Raw genomic sequence first — 15,220 nt, 5'->3', positions numbered from 1 at the left:
CAGCTACTGGCCATATGTGGCTATTGAGCACTTCAAATGTGCCTAGTGGATTTAAGAAAATCATTTTTATAAGATTTTAATTAAGTTTACACATATTGGACAACATATTTCTAAATGATTATTAGACATTTAGGCCTTTCAGTCATGGTACTTCAAGATCCTTGTCCTTGACAATCTCCAGATATGGTGTTAATTCTTTAGATACTGACAAAGCAAAGTAACTCAAACCCAATTTACAGGAAAAGTCACTTGGTTATTTTCTAAGAAAGGTTCAGATTATGGGAAATACGGGATAACATAATAATCCTGGTCCTAGAGCTCATCTATGTTGCAATCACCGATGTGGGATCTCCAGAGTCTTAAATGCAGTGCAGCCACCACTACACTAAATGATCATTTAACATAAACAGCGAGAAAATCTGGTACTAGAGATACTATGACAATCACAAACTTGATACATGATCATGACCCACTGAACAACAGTAAAGATATGGACTGATCGTATTTCGAGAAGATAATGGTCTATTCTGCAGCTTAGGCTGAGTAACCCCAATATCAGCTATAAAGAGAGAACTGACAAATGAAATATGAACCACTACTTGTAAAATGGACTCCACTGATTTGCAAAACTGAAATATCGTGCCAGTTTAAGCCACAATATACTTATCGTGGATTAGCTAAGGTCAGATTCTTATTTCTAGTTATTTTAGACCCATCTGTTCCAAAGTAAGACCACAAAATGATGTTTGCAAGGATCTGTATGTTCTGAAGATAAGACCATCTACTGTTCTGGCAATTTACTAGTTTACAATTTCTGCCTAATCCCTGCCAAGACCATCTGATATCTACCTCTACTCTCACAAAGTCTGTAAGTACCCTTCTTAAACCCCCTTTTTGAGATACCCCATGGTCCCTCATAGTATGCTGTCTCCCTTGCTGCAGAAAATTAACAAACTTGACTTTGATTACTAATTAGGTATGTTATTGGTGATTACTCACTGGTGAGCTTTAACATATATGACAAATGACCCCGTTTCTCTAAAAATTCAATGCCATGGGGAAAAAAGAAGAAAAAAAATTAAAAAAAAAAAGCAGGGTAGTTTCTACAGAACAAAAGAGACTTAACAGATTTAATGTAATGTGTGGCCCTTGTTTAGATCCCGAGTTGAACAATTTCCCTTCTCTAAAATGGGATGTATTTATATAGTAGAACCCATGTTAGTAACTTGAATTCATTACTAACTCAACTGACTAATAAACTCTACCCAACTGTCCTTCTAAAATGGTGGTGGGCTGAAGTTCTTATTTCTACATAAACGATGAAATATTGGAAGAGAACATTTTCTAATCTAGTTTGATTGTGAACTTGCTGAAATTATTAGCATATTCATATCACGGTTTTTTGGGGAAGAATAAGATACGGTGGGATATCGACTCTTGGAATTACTTACTTCCTTATCATATATTTTCTATTCAAGAGAACTTATCTTAGTATGTACTTGAAATAAGACTCATTTCAAAATCACCTGTTACCTAAATACTGTGCCCAAGTTGATAATGGAGATACTTTCAGCTCTAATGCCAATACACAAACTTTTAAAAAGTATTTTCTGGAGCGCCTGGGTGGCTCAGTCAGTTAAGCATCTGGCTCTTGGTTTCGGCTCAGGTTGTGATTTCATGGGTTGTGAGATGGAGCCCCACGTCAGGCTCCATGCTCAGGGGGTGTCTTGCTTAAAGATTCTCTCCCTCTGCCCCTCCCCTACTCTCATGCATGGGCGTCTCTCTCTAATATAAATAACATATCTTAAAAAAAAATTTTTAAGTTATTTCCCTCAACTATATAAACATATGTTCCATTGACACAAAAGTCATTTTAAAATAATATAATGGTGAGTGTCCCAAAGCTCACATGCAATGGTGAATGTAGGCTAACCATTACTGTTCAAAACTAGCCAACAGAACTGTCAATGTACACAGGAGCTCCTCAACAAACTAATTTACCATTGACACTAATAGAGTCTATAGCACATTACAATGAGGTTCCTGGATACCCAGAGATTAACCAATTAACTACATATACTTCCCATTTTAGAAGTCTGAAATGTGAAATTTAAGTTAAGATAATAACCAGCAATAAAGAATGATAAATTACTGCAGCCACAAAGATACAACACTAAGCATTTCATTTACAGCTTCTTATTCAAGCCTCATAATTACCCTGCTTTATTTTTTTAGCCTTATTTTTCAATGGGAGAACTGAGGTTCAAAGAGTTGAAGCAATGTGTCCAAGTAAATTATAGCTAGTAAATGGCAGAGCTAAAATCCAGGTTTTTCTGATGCCAAAACCATCTGATATTGCATCCCAATGAAAATGATAACATTAATATATTGATACCAAATTGGTAAACTAAAAATGTAAACAGATATAGTCTCTACAATCCAGAAAATCTTCCTATCCTAAACTGATCCATTTTTCCAAAGTTCCAGATAGCAAAGGTGTTGATATTAATATAAGGCCATACCTACTCCTTTTTAAATATGCGATATAAAATTTTAAAGGTTCCCTTTATTTTATCGGCATAGCTATTATTCACTCTATAAGCAAGTAAGTCACTTTATTGTGAAAAATTCAACATTTTCCTTGGCTATCCTTCTTGGTTCTGAAACCTGGCTTCTATTCTCAACTTATCTACACATACATACACCCAGCAATTTTCTGTATATTTTATTTCAAATTACCTTACTTAACTAAACTTATCGAGTTTTCTTTCTGATAAGTGTGTATCGTCTTTCCCTTTCTACCCTTCAACCATCATCACCAAATAATTTTCTGGCAATCAAACACAATCTGTTAGATTTCCATGTCCCAAAATGCAACTGTGAAATTGACAATATTATGAAGAGGACTGCTACTAGGGTTCTAACAAAAAATGCATAAAGTCCTATCATCATCCAGATTTATACAGAATATGCCCATAGGGAAATTCTGAGAGTTCAACATGTGCATGCTTGATACTTAGACTAATTGGAAATTCCTGCAATGAGAGCAATTTATCTAGAGTTTATAGCTCTCTCTGCTCTTCTTAGTATCACTGTGTGGATTTTATGATGAATTATTAAATTTCTCTCTCCTGTCACAAATAAGCAATTCAGCAAAACCACACCTGCTCCCCTGGACAAGGAGGGCATTTTATAATAAGGAAATATAGTTTAAAAATAATTTTCCTATCAGTTTCAGCAAGCATCAGAAAACAAAATATTTAGTAACATTTGTAGGATGCATTTTAGGCTGTTAACTGGAAACTGAAATTGTAAATTCTGCAATTATCTCAAAAATTCAGAAGATGAAAACATACTCAACTAATGGCTGAAATGCACTGCTTTTTCAATTACTTTGGTTGAGTACTCCTACTGTCCCTCAGGTGTCTTCAATCAATGTTAAAGGAACTTACTGTAACTTACTATAAAAAATTAAAAAGGAGTCAACAAAATAGATTTCCTTTAGTTTGTTGTTCTCCATTCTACATAACAGCACACTTGGCGAACTTCAACCACTGTGACAGAGTTAAAAAAAAAACCAAAAAACAAAACTTAGTTGTTCAACAGGGAAAATGATAACATTAAATAATATTCAAAAGAAAAACTAGTTTGAAATGTTCTAAATGCAAAACTGAACGGGGGCGGGGAGGTGGTAATGGGATCCTTAAGAAAATCTCCGAACAGGACCCAAGCCCCTGGCCTTCCACATGGTGATGTTCCTTCTCAGGGAACAGATATGAAAAAAGATTGGCCACATTTCTTAACTTATTATGTCCTAACTATGGCAAGATTGCTATGGCCTTTACATATCTGTATTGAAGGAAAATCTTTTGTTTAAGAAAACAGCTTTCCTACTGTTTTTTCTTGCTATTTTTAAAAATATTAGTGAGAAATATGCCGCATAAACGTCACATAAGGAAAAATGTTGTAATTTGATTTCAAAATAGTTTTACGATTTCAAGAAAATAAAAGCACGCAAACACTACTATCATTTTGAGAAAAAGTCATCAGGTATAGGTAACAATCCCTAATCTGCAATTACGAAATCTGAAAAGCTCTGAAAACACTAAAGGTTTTTCTTTACCTTTTTTTTTTTTAACAGAAGTATAGTCGACACACAATGTTATATTAGTTTTAGGTGTACAACATAGGGATTTGACAACTCTATACATTATGCTATGCTCAGCACAACTTCTAAAGATTTTCCTTAAACTCATGGGAAACTCATTTGGCACCAACCTGAGACTTAGGTGACTCTTTCATTGATGCACTGCAGAAATACTAATGTGTTTGATTAGAAGATGTTACCCCGGATCCCCAAATAGTGATTACTTCATAAATATATATGCACTGTGTTTCTTTAAAATCTGAAAAATTCTAAATGTCAAAACAGTTCTGGCTCCAAGAATTACAAATAAAGAAGTGGAGACCTGTATTTCCTGTTGTTTGCTTCCTAGTCAATGCGTACATCAGGTGTGCTCTTTGACTTAGAACCATTTGAAAGACTGAAGATTCCCATGTTCAAGTACAGGGATGAAAGTTTTGCAGACAGTACCTGCACTACTGTTTGTATAAGAATGAACAAAATATAAAACACTTTCATTAGTTTCTGACTCTATATAGGGGAGACAGCCCCAATTTGGGGACATCTTAAGACAGATTCAGATGAGTAAAAAAAAAAAAAAAAAAGACAAAATCTGAAAGTTTTTATCATTTTAATGAACTCAGTGATACCAACAACCATACTAAAAATGACTCATTATAAACTGAGAGGAGTTATTATCCCTCATTCATTTCCCTATATGATGAAGCTGGTCCATAATGGTCTGTACTTAACCAAATAAACTGAAAAGTGATGTGATCATTTCAGTATGCTACTTTATTTTTTTTTTAATTCCTTTGTTGGTATGTAGGAAGATCCTCTAATGTGCTCCTTTTCACCAGAATGTAGGTTCTTGAAGAGTAGGATTTGTAATTTTTTTTTGTTTCAAGATTCTACCATCTTTTTCTTGATTCATAGTATTGATTTCCAATTTAGTTGGTTTTCAAGAAAAATTCTACATACTGAACTACTTTACTGATTCACTTAAATATAAATTATGACATTTATAGGGCAAATTCCCTTTATCCTGTTCCCTCTCAAGTTCCATTCTCTTTCTCTTTCCCTACATAGCCAAGTTTTTACTAATACTTATTTTGATAGATGAGTCTACACTTGATGCCTACAATTCTTACCCTCCATTAATCCCTCTTACACCCCACAATTTGGTTTTCCACTCCCACTACTTCATCGTACTTTTTGAAGTTACACAATGACTTCCTTGTTGCTAAATCCAGGGGCCACTTCCTTCTTTAACCTGACATTTGTCTAGCAATTGGTAGTGCTAAATCCGTCTTCTTTAAGTTCTGGAATCTCAACTTATAGGGACACCACGTTTATCTGGTTTTCCTTGTCTCTCTTCTCCTGTCCACCCCCTAACATTTATTATCCTGTAGAGTTTAATCTTTGCTTATGCATTTCGTCTGCCCTGTTCATTGCCATTTTCCCAACAGAGAAAGCCCTCTATACATATTTGTTTAATGAACAAATGAATATTCTTTATCTTTTCTTTCTCCATATTCTCTCTGGAAGACCATCTCCATCCTCACACTTTCAACTAACATTTATGAGTATGACTGTTACTTCGGCCTCATCTTCTCTACAGAGTTCCAAATCTTTACATCCAAATGTCTATAGAAAAAAACACCCACGTGGATGCCCCAAAGGCCCTGAGAACTAGGGAAGTCCAAATTGGCACTCATCATTTCCTCTTCTCAAACCACCTCTTCCTCTAAGATATTACTTACAAAGCCAGCTAAGTGACAATTTCCTTTTCCTTCCTCCCAATTAGTCACCAAATCCTAAAAATTCAAGTTCATAAATAGGACATAGAATCAAATCTACTCCCCTCCTCATTCTCTCTGCCGTTGTACACAGAAGAAGGTAGGGAGGGGGAAGGTTCGGTTTCAAAAGTTTCCATAATCAGACAACCTTAATTTCATTTTAGAGGAAGTTACATTTTTTTTGACCTTTTTAATAAGATTTCTCACAAGGTCTTCTTTATGTCTAGGTTATAAGAACTTTTCTAATTTAGCTCTAAAATATTACTTATGTATACATCTAACTGGTGAGGTTCCATTGTATTCCACCCATATAGGACAAAGGTATCTTTAAATATCTGCAAAGCTGTCCATAGGGAAACCTAGTCCTTAAATTAAAAGCACATCCCACCACAATATATTCAATATTATCTCATGCTTTCCAAGTTACCTTCTAAGTTTTTAAAATGGAAATTCTGTCTCAATGGCTCAATTACCAACAATCTGTTTCTGCATATGATTGCTATTCAATAGCACTTCTCTAATTACTGAATAAAAACAAATCCTAAGGGAGAGATCTGCTACTACTGCACCCTTAAACACTTGTATTTACATCCTCCTAAGCCCACCTCATCTTGCCCCTATACCCCTTGGTTCACAATACAACTGCATGGCAACAGGAGTTAACTTTCCTCATTAACTCCAGCATCTTCATTCAATGAACAAATATTATCATTATGGGTTTTCTTGGTCTAGTGAGTAAGCTAAATTTACATCCATTTTTACCATCACAGAGAAGAGACAGAACTTAAATTTCAAATGTATACCATAACCCTCACCACTTAATAGTAAAGGAACAGCCTTGTAGTAAAGAAATAGCTCTAGTGCTCCTTATCACCCACTGAATGCTTCCTTTTTCATTTTGCGTTAAAGTTTGAATTTGTGCAAAAGAGACTTTTTTTGTGAGGTCATAAAAATTGAGAAACTTTGTATAACACAAACAGGTAAACGGAACTGAAAAATCGATGCGGACGGAGCCATAACTGATACTTATATTAAGAAGTCGTACAGTAAAGTACTTATAGAAAAAATAAGAAAGTATAAGGTTAAGAAAAAGAGCAGTATGGTCATGGTCTTTTTCTTTCTGGTTTTTGCTTTATCCCCTATTCTTTGCAAACAAATTAAGAATAGAGATTAAAGGCAGTGTCTGTGAACAGTGAGGTGATATATACATTGCTCTGCACACAAGGCACTGATGTCTGAGAGATGAAAGTTCCTATCCTCAGTCAGAGAAGAAAAGTTTAAGCGTTGTAGCATTGTTATAGACATAGTACTTCTGGAAAAGAGGAAGTGCAATTAAGTGGGTCTGAGGCATACAGAAAGAAGTGGTTCTAGAAGCTGCATCCTGAAGTACAAGCAGGAGATGGGGAAAGGTCACTTCCCATTTGGAAAGGGGAAAAAGGTCATTCAGGCATTGAAATTAGCACGTGTAAAGACTCGAGATATAAGAGTTTAGGCGATTCTCAGCTGTTTGAGCAGAGTACAGGGTGTATACAGAAAATTGAGCAGAAATGAGATGGAACATGAAACTCAAGAAACTAAAGCATGAAAGACCTTGTATCAGACCACTGGATTCTTGAGGTTCTCGGTCACTACTGTATATCAAGAACCTAGGACAGTGCTTGCCACTTAATAGGTTCCAATTCCAAAATTAAATATGGGGGTGTGTGTAGACTTCTAATGATTATCCCTATTTCTTCCTCCATATTTTGACAGATGCTTTACCATAGAATACCACAAAAAACTTGTCTCACCTATCTACCACGACTTCTAAGAATCCCCAAGATGTTTGTCATCAACTGCATCAAGACAGCACTACCATCAAGTGTCATCCCGTCTTCATTCCATGTTAACCTGGAAAGCTGTCTGAATAAACTTCCCTCTTGAGATGAAAAAAATACCAGTTCCTTTAAACGCGCTGCAAGAGGAAATCTGACCCTGAACGTATAGTTACTTTAACTTAAAAAAACACGTCTAATTATTGAGTATACTTCATGCCTTTAAACATTCATACCACTTTGTTCCCTCTCCCCAAAAACGTGTTCCTCCACTTGCCTAAATAAGTATATGGGCTGAATATATTCTGCAAACACTCACAGGACAGCTTTGAAAGCAGTCTTTCTCATTATTAATTAAAGAGCCATTTAGTAAACCACAGTCTAAGTTTTTAAAGAAAACGTAGAAGTGGTGGCCTCCACTGAGAAATTTATGAAGAAGCCCCCAGACACATAGCACTATATTCCACTACTGAGGCACCCCCGTCACCAAATCTAGAATAAAACTGTCTTGATAAAATAATTGAGGAAAGGACTCACAGAGCGACTTTTCACCGGGAAGTGCTGAACTCTGTCCTGATCCATTTGAATTAGGCCCAAAGTTAAGAAAAATATGAATCTTCACTGAGTTTCTTCCTCCCATTAGCTTTCTTCCCCCCAAGATGAATTTTATTTTTTATCTTCCAAGTTTCTATTTAAATTCAAGTTAGTTAACATACAGTGTAGCATTGGTTTCAAGAGTAGAATTTAGTGACTCATCACTTACATATAATACCCAGTGCTCATCACAAGTGCCCTCCTTAGTGCCCATCACCTATTTAGCCCATCCCCCTGTCCACCTCCCCTCCAGCAACCCTCCTTTCTTTCTACAGTTAAGAGTCGCTTACAGTTTGTCTCCTCTGTTTTTATCTTATTTTCTTTTTCTCTTCCTTCCCCATGTTCATATTTCGTTTCTTAAATTCCACATATGAGTGAAATCATATGGTATTTGTCTTTCTCTGACTTTTCTTTTTTTAAGATTTTATTTATCAATTTGTCAGAGAGAGAGAGCGAGCAGGAGCAGGGTGGAGAGGCAGAGGGAGAAGCAGGCTCCCTGTTGAGCAATAAGCCTGATGGGGACTCGATCCCACAACCCTGGGATCATGACCTGAGCCGAAGGCAGATGCTTAACCAACTGAGCCACACAGGGGTCCCTCTCTGACTGACTTATTTTGCTTAGCATAATACACTCCAGCTCTATCCATGTCATTACAAATGGCAAGATTTCATTCCTTTTGATGGCTGAATAATATCTACACCACAATATAATATATACACCACATCTTCTTTATCCATTCATCACTCAATGGACATTTGGGCTCTTTGCATAATTTGGCTCCAATTAGCTCTATAATCACAGGAGCCCTAATGTCTCCAGACCAAGGCAGCTTATGCCAACCTTTTGGTATCTGTTCTCTGGGAAAAGACTAACTTGGCTACAAATAGCAAAGGCTTGCTTTAATCCATTGCTTCCTCTCCTGATGTATTATTTTTGAAGAAAATGGTTTGAAAATTTGCACTTTGTTGTAGGCAATGAATTATCTCTTCCAATGTCCACTTGGGAAATGTATACGCTGATAAAATATCTAGGCTACACATTTAGTAAGTCGAGAAGTTTGCTGAAACTAATATGCCAGAGGCCTTTTTGTTTTATCACCTTCCCATGCTAAAATTTTCAAATTTAGATGGTAGAGAAATGCAACAAGGAAGCCCACGGGTCATCAGTAGGATCAGCTATATTACCAATAACCACCTCTTTCTTAAACTACCTCTAGGCCAGCCATAACTTATACCAAATTCAGGGACATACCAGGTAGTACAAAATTCAGTCTAGATACAAGTGGGTAATAACAGAAAATAATGTTTAGGGTAGGGCACAAACATTATAAATGTGTGCTCTCTTAGATGGTCTCAGGTATAAGTTAATGTAGGTCACCTGGCAATGTGCAATCATCAGGGAGAACACTGAACCAGACCTCAGCCGAGTGAGGTGGGAAATGCTCCATGAAAGCGGCATGGGCACTTAAAAGTGCAAGGACAACATTCAAAACCAAAGGACAAGAACTGAGGCAAGAGAACTCATCAACTATATCACAGTAGTAACAATAATAGCTAACATTCTATGTCAGGCACTGCGCACAGTGACTTATATATATCATTTTTCTTTATCCTCAAAACAACTCACTAAGTTAGATATTATCATTCACATTTTTCAGATGAAGAAGCTGAAACTAGAGATGTTAGGTAACGTGCCCCAAGTGACAGACCTAATAAGTGCTGAATCAAGACTGGCATCTTTGGCGTAAAAGTCCATTATCCAGCATCAACACAAGTAGGTCTCCTCCTCCTACAGATGCTGCTGCTTGTCACAACGCTTCTGGGAACAAAGTCACACTTTTAATGCCAATTCTAAATTCGCTTTTCTACAGAAGGACGATAATTGAGGTTAACTTCCAAGTTCACAGGCAATCCAAAAACGAGCTTAAATACCATAAGGAGGAGGCAGGTTAACTAGTTTTCTGAAGGCCAAATTTGCCTGTTTTTCTATCTGCTATTGCTAGCCTGTGGGACACCTAAAAATGTAAAGGGAACTCTTACTACCCTTTCAATCACCTATTTCTTGCATCTGGAATATCCTTTCTCAAAATTTCTCCTTTATTTATCTCAAAAAGTCGTTGTAAGGATTAAGTCAAAATACATAAAGCGGATATTAGAGTTAGACTCAGTGAAAGGAACTATTACCGATATGTAGAAGTGTATTGTAGGATCCGGAGCTCGACAGTCACACTGGAGACCCAAGTTGGGGAGTACCACCTTATTGGAAGCAGATCAACTTATGAAAAGATAAAAGAGGGCAAAGAGCTCATTTAATGAGGAATGAAGAGCCCCAGGACTAAACACTAGAAAGCATCTTTATTTACGGGGCAAACGAATGGAAAAGAAACGAGTAATGAAATTTTAAAGAAGCTGTCACAGGTATATCACGGTAGAAAGAGGCAGTAAAAGTGGAACTTCCGCTGTTTTCTAATTACACTTCATTAATCCCACTCCCACGGCCTGGAGCCGGACACTAAGAAAGGCGCCTTGGAAGCCCAAACGACTGGAGAAGCTCTAAGTGACCGGTGCCGACAGGAGAAGAGGCCCAGCTCTGCGCTGGAGTTCAGCAACAAACACACCGCAGCGAGTCAGCCCCAGGAACCTCACCCGGGAACTAGGTCCCTCCGCGCAGTCAGGGACGGAGTTCACGCTCAGACTTCCCACCCTCTCAGAGTCCTCCGCCTGACCGGCTCTCACACCTCAGCGTCGCGGGCCGGCGGGCGCCAAGAGGAGAGCCACGCACGCCACGACGCTACCCACGGCGGTCCTAAGCAGCCGGTACCCACTCCTGGTCCCCTTTTAATTCCCACCCGGACCGGCAACCCGCCACCCCCACTCTGGTTCGCTGCCTGAGGCGAGTCTACGGAGTTCGGCAATTACCTGGAGCTACACCGCGCCGCCATTACACCGGATGCACGTCACTTCCCTTTCCCGACCCGGCAGTGCGAGGAAGGCGGTACGTGAAATACAGAAAAACCTGACGCTAAATTTACTTTAAAACATTTCCTATTAATTTACTTTAAGCACCCTATCATAATACCAAATTTAGAGCAGCTGGTCTGGTCACAATTTTCTCTTTCCAAGACGACGACAAAAGAGAAGTTAATTCAAACTACAAAGTCCAGCATGCGCCGCCTGCGAGGACGGAAATGACGTACACAATTATAATTTTTTAGGCTTAGAAAGTCGCAATGTACGACGGGAATTGTAGTTCTTTTGGGTAGGCGCCGGAGCCGTAAAGGCGGCTCTTCTGAAACCTGGTAGAGATGAGGTTCTGGCAACATTTACTCTCAAGCTCGTTCTTTGCAGTTGGTAAAAAATAGACCTTACCAGTAACTTTTACGTAAAAATCTTAAGAAGAGAAGACACCTTTTTCAGGTTCTTTTTAGTAGTTATAAAAAGAATCTATATAAGCAAAAATGTTAGAAACGTTAAATGCCTGCAAAGTTCCAAGATTTCAAGCCTAAGGGAATGGGAGAATATTGGACCACAAACAAAGTGAAGTAAGAGGAGAAGCTAATTTTGTAGAGAGGGTGATGACTCTGTTTGAGTTTAAGTTACCAGCTGGCAAGACATCCTGAGGATAAGGAGATTGGCTGGCCAACTTGGAAATAGCCGACTGTGCAGAGATCAGAGGTAATCAGTGAAATAGTTTTCTTACTCTTTACTTTTCCATAGTAACAAAATCTAAAAGTTCAACTACTTGTTACTGTTTTGGAAACTGTCTTTTCCTAAAGCAACTGTATCTTTATGTTCCCCAACCTCCTAAACACCAGGACTGGTTTCTCCAAACATTTCTCTTTTGTTGGCAGGTTGAACTTGCAAATGAGGCAGTAGGTAGGTCAGCTATGGTAAATGGGCTTCATGCTCATGGACCCCATGCATACGCTTCATTTTTGTCACCATGACCATTTCACTCGAGCGTCCATTGTGCCAGCACTGGAGTGGCCAGGAACAAAAACAGGCTAACATCGACTAGCTGAGTAATTTTGTTTACTTGGCTGTTCAGTGTTTCTTCTATAACGAATGCTTTCTTGTGCACGTTGATGAGTGTTCAAAAGATCTTCATACTTTTTAACCACAACAATATGCATATCCACATAACTCTAACCTTTTAAGATTTCCTTGTGTGCGGTTTTTAAAATCTCTTTCTTTTCAGACCTCTGACCAGCCAGCCAAACTTTTTGCCATTTCCAGTTAGTCTGTTTATATTCTCACATCAGGCCACTTTTCCTTCCCATACAAAGTGGATGACCAGGTGCACCCCCTAAAGCTCTACCCACTAGAAAGACAGTCCCTCTCCTGTCTTCAGGGCTATTCGAGCGTGAGGCTGTACTGTAGCTGATGTCCAGTTTCAGGTTTCATCCACATACTTAGCCAATTCATCTGTAAACTAAGCTCAGTCATTGTTGTCTTTCTTCAGCTTGTTCAAGACACCCCCCCCCCCATACGGCCATCAGTGCAAGCTAAGAGAGGGGTATTGATGCAACTGAAGGGTGACCTCAAGGTCTGGACTCTCTATTCACGTGGATTGTTTGTGTCTTCTCGTCTTTGTGCTTCATCCCAAATACAATACTTTCATCTTATGATGAATTTTGATTGGGCCCTCCAGAATTTATAACTCGATGGGTTCAACAAGACATATTTCATTTTGTGTCATTTAGTGTCCCATGGTCAAACATTCCCCCCTTTTTTCCCCAATAGCATGCCAAGACCTAATTTTTAAAAGGTGTGCAACCTTGCTTCAAAACTCTGGGTGCCTGTACTGTGATTCTCCTACTAAGATTTCCCTAAACTCCATACTGCATCTTTTTCTAAAAGTGACAACTCTTGACACTCTAGAATATGCCAGATTCTACAACACAAGTGTCAAGGCTGCTTGCACCACCACTCAGACCTTCTGTAGAGCTCTTTGGCCAGGCCCTAAAGCTGGCAGCTTTTTATGTCACCTGGCATGAAGACCTGAAAAATATTCCTAGGTGTGGAGTATGTTGCTTACAGAACTCAAAGCATCCTCTTAGGCACTGTTCTTTCTTCTTTCTTGTAGGGGATGCAAGAGGCAGCAATTTATCTTCTACTTAGAAGGGGATGTTCTAGCACTCCTCAGAACACTGGGCATCTAAACCCTTTAATGAGGGATCCCTGATTCTTCATAAGGTTAATTTCCTACTTTCTGGAGCACAAACCTCCAGCATGCTAGCCACCTCTTGCTCAGCTTGTTTAATCAGCATGATGTCATTGATATAATGGATCATTAGGATACCCTATAGGATTTTCAGGTGATCCACATCTCCTTGGACTATATTATGAGAGAGAAAGGAGAGTTAACACAGCCCTGGGGCTAAAGTGTCAATGCATATTGTTGCCTGTTTATTTCATTTGTATATTAATATTTCTAATTGTATTTATTGATTGGGATAGAAAAGAATCCATTCTCCAAATCAGTGGCTGTATACATGAGGCCATATTATCCTGCTTTCACAGTGATACTTTGCTTGGTATGGCAACTGCAGTTGGGGCTGCTACTTTGTTGAATGTTGTTCTACAATCATTCTGCTAATTTATATGGTTTCTACAGGCCAGAGTGTCAAATTAAATGAAGGTGTGATGGGAACTACCATTCGGGCATCCTTAATATCCTTAAGGGTATTGCTAATCTCCACCATCCTCTGGCATTGTGATATTGTTTTAGATACAATCTCTTGGCCAGGAGAGGCAGTTTCAAAGATGTCTACTTGGACTTCCTCCCTGTAATAGTTCTTATTCCACAGTCCAAGAAAAATGAATGGAAATGACTCCCAACTGTGAAGTATATACATTCCAATTATATACTTGGGATTGGGTAAATGAGCACTGAGTTGATTTGTGAACCCAGTGGACCCATTGTGAGCCAGACTTCGGCCATAACACCGATTTATTACCTGGCCTGCATATGATTCCATTCCAATAGTGGAGCCATGATGTTGCTTCAGTTCTTCAGGTATTAATGTTGACTCTGACCATGTGTTTAATAGTCCTCAAACTATGGGGTACTCCGCTTGCCCCAAGACACAGTAATTCAAATAAGTGCAATTGGGTCCCTTTGAGGAAGGTCCAGGGAATCATTGTGATAAATACTTGACATGGTGTTGTAAGGTGCTTCTTCCTGAGAGCCAGCAAAATCTTCAGTCAATGATTTGAAAACTGGTCCAGGACCAGGAACTGGCAAGAGATTGTGACTTTTTATTTGGGTGACCACCCTCAGCCTCCTGCTCATTCATTCTTTCTTTAAATTATGTATATTAAGTAGTACTTTCATTGGCAACCCATATATTTTGCCCCTAGTGATACCATGTTGTATCTTTATAATTTTTATTCCATCTTTATGATTCCATCTTGACTGCTACTCCAACAACTGGTACTATCATAATTGAGACTCCCTAGCTTCTGAGGGTTAAGTGCCTCAGCTTCTATTGCTTCAGGGCCCTATCATTCTCACTACTACTAATGAACCAAGTTCCATGGCAACCTCCTCTTTTTTTTTTTTAATTTTTAAATTTTCATCCTAGTATAGTTGATATATAATGTTATATTAGCTTCAGGAGTACAATATAGTGATTCATAAATTCTGTACATTACTCAGTGCTCATCATGATAAGTGTACTCTTAATCCCCTTCACCTATCTCCCCACCAACCTTTCTTCTGGTAAACCATCAATAAGTTGAGAGTCTTATTTGGTTTGTTTATTTTTTTCTTTGTTCATTCATTTTTGTTTCTTTCTTTTTTTTATAATTTTTATTTTGTTATATTAGTCACCATACAGTACATCCCCAGTTTTTGATACAATGTTCCATGATTCATTATTTGCATA

At 38.2% G+C, this 15,220-nt stretch overlaps 1 protein-coding gene across 2 annotated transcripts in view; it reads right to left on the bottom strand.

The window, feature by feature from the left end:
• Positions 1 to 11,376, bottom strand: part of CWC22 (CWC22 spliceosome associated protein homolog) — a 56,062-nt gene extending 44,686 nt beyond the window's left edge. The window contains exon 1 of one of the 2 annotated variants that reach the window (XM_008687205.2): positions 11,250 to 11,376. The gene's annotated coding sequence lies outside the window, so the exon portion shown is untranslated. Of the gene's footprint in view, positions 1 to 10,514; positions 10,537 to 11,249 lie in introns of those variants that run through there. The other variant, XM_040643295.1, reaches the window with a different exon arrangement.
• Between the last annotated feature and the right edge of the window lie 3,844 nt (positions 11,377 to 15,220).

Source organism: Ursus maritimus, unplaced genomic scaffold (assembly GCF_017311325.1).
Source record: "Ursus maritimus isolate PB19 unplaced genomic scaffold, ASM1731132v1 scaffold_1, whole genome shotgun sequence".
Classification (NCBI taxonomy): domain Eukaryota; kingdom Metazoa; phylum Chordata; class Mammalia; order Carnivora; family Ursidae; genus Ursus; species Ursus maritimus.
This window is presented reverse-complemented; position numbering and strand designations above follow the sequence as displayed.